The 2,500-nt window shown below is 47.0% G+C and overlaps 1 protein-coding gene and 1 pseudogene across 5 annotated transcripts in view; both read left to right on the top strand.

The window, feature by feature from the left end:
- LOC122250529 (uncharacterized) overlaps positions 1 to 2,500 on the top strand; it is a 49,542-nt gene that overhangs the window by 38,053 nt on the left and 8,989 nt on the right. The window lies entirely within an intron of this gene.
- LOC147466871 (uncharacterized) overlaps positions 995 to 2,500 on the top strand; it is a 2,246-nt pseudogene continuing 740 nt past the window's right edge.

Consider the following 2,500-nt stretch of genomic DNA (forward strand, 5'->3'; position numbering starts at 1 on the left):
TATGTATATGTATGTAATTTGATATTATTTTATCTGAGGCTGCAAGTCTACTTGGTGACAAAAAATGGGCAAATGGTTTTTCATCTGTGCACTTTATTCACATTTTACCAAGAAACGAAGGTCGTCCTCCTTGGCGAAGTGGCTGATTAGTTTATATATATGGTTTTGTGTTCCTCCAATTATTCACACTAAATGTGTGAACTGAAGCGTTCCATATATATATATATAATAATTTATATATATATTTTATATATTTAATATATATATATATGTATATTTATATATTTATATACTGTATATATGTTTATATTTATATTTAATATGTATATAATATTTTTTTTATTTTCTATGTCCTCTTTAGATTGCTGTCTTTTAACAGAGGAAAAGAGTTTGATATTTATACTTTGGACGCTACTTAACAGTAACGAAACGGATAGCGATACGATCTACCGTGAAATGAACCAATCCTTCCTAGCCATGGAAAAGGGGCGTGGCATTGTAGGCTGGCTTCCTCTTCGCAGTCAACAATCCTGGTCACGTCTACTATACTGAAGAAAATCTGCATCAAAACTGAAATGCGTCACGTCGCCATTCTTATCAGTTTTTTTCTTCCGCATGGCGCAGATTCGGCTTCGGAGAAGAAAAGGGCTTCCCACAGTCCATCGGGGAAACTCCAACGTTCTCGCATCCGCAGATCGGTCTTTCTTTTCTGAGGATAGTGCACGCATCACCACTCATACCTCAACATACATACAATCACAAAAACACCGCACACACTCACAAACAAGCACACACTCACACGCAAATCATACACTCACAAAACAGCGCCACTCACCACTACGACACACACAAACTCACGCGCCGCGCACACACACACATAAACTCCTGCAACACACCACAAATCACACACACACACTCTATACATTACAGATATGTGTTATTATTACATATTAAGGTGGTTTCTCTGAGTGAATAATATCGTCCTTTCATTGCGATGTTCGCTCCATCTTCACTGGACACTGTCGAGGGCAGCGTGGAGAAGAGTTGAGAGAGCGTGAGTATAAGAATTGTGATGAAGATAATATGATAAAGAAATTATCTTATTTGTGATATATTTTATATACGGAATATAAAGATTGTGTTGGTAACTGGAGGAAACGAGATGAAGATATTTGTTTGATATTATATTAACTACTGTTTAGGGAGAATAACTCATCATCCTTTTTTGTAATATTGTTTTCTTCTTGGCGCCACTTATTTGGAGCGAATAAAAATAGCATTTAGATCCGCAGAGGCAATAACGGTTATCAATACATTGAGTCTGTATTAATATTGTCACTGCTCTGAGCGCGACACACGACGGCGCTCGGGACAGAGGCCGGCAGGCAATTTTAGCGCCCTTTGTACTTGACCTATTGTAATTCATGGAATAAAGTTTTTGAAATTGATTTTTAATTTGAATTTCTTCGCAGGGACATTCCCCAGAGGCGTCCGCATTCAGCCTGCGCCCTTCCCCCACCCCCCTGCGCCGCCAGAGTGCGCAGGTCCCTTCTCGCGTCCCTTAATAGTGCCCCCAACAGTCGGCGCGCGGCCCACACAAGGGCGCCGCCGTTCCGCCCTCTGCCCCCGCGGCAGCCGGCCAGGCCGACGCCCCTGCGCACGCCGACGGAAGACCATCTTCTTCCGGCCGTCCGACGCCGCCCGGCCTTCGGCACGCAAGGGTTTCGCGCCGCCCCCCCAGGTCGTCGTGACGCACGTGCCCGCCCCCTCGCCGCCCACGCCCTCGCCCTCCGCGGCGCCCACCATTGGACCCACCATGGGCGAACTACTCAAGGTGAGACGCACGCGATCAGGGACGAGAGAGAGAGAGAGAGAGAGTCAGTCAGTCAGTGAGAGAGAGAGAGAGTGAGAGAGAAAGAGAGAGTGAGTGAGTGAGTGAGAGAGAGAGAGTGAGAGAGAAAGAGAGAGAGAGAGAGAGTCAGTCAGTCAGTGAGAGAGAGAGAGAGTGAGAGAGAAAGAGAGAGTGAGTGAGTGAGTGAGAGAGAGAGAGTGAGAGAGAGAGAGAGAGAGAGAGAGAGTCAGTCAGTCAGTGAGAGAGAGAGAGAGTGAGAGAGAAAGAGAGAGTGAGTGAGTGAGTGAGAGAGAGAGAGTGAGAGAGAAAGAGAGAGAGAGAGAGAGAGTGAGTCAGTCAGTGAGAGAAAGAGAGAGAGTGAGAAGAGAAGAGTGGAAGAGAGAGAGAGAGAGAGAGAGAGAGGAGACCTGTTAACCCACCCTTCGCTCCGTCCGCAGGTGGGAGGGCGGACACCCCCGCGGACAGGACCACGTGCCGTCCTTCGCCGCCAAGATGTTCGTGGTCCGCGAAGGCGGCACGCCTGACTTCCATTCCTCCGGGCTACAGGTGCCGGTCGTTTTCCCGAAGGTTCGAGAAGAGGGTCGAGGTCCCGTGGGATCTGTTCTTCTGCGAGGAGCAGAGCTACCAGCGGGCATATTTACGCGACGT

The sequence above is a fragment of the Penaeus japonicus genome, unplaced genomic scaffold (assembly GCF_977035675.1).
Source record: "Penaeus japonicus unplaced genomic scaffold, GWHDUDI00000001_assembly GWHDUDI00000040, whole genome shotgun sequence".
Lineage (NCBI taxonomy): Eukaryota > Metazoa > Arthropoda > Malacostraca > Decapoda > Penaeidae > Penaeus > Penaeus japonicus.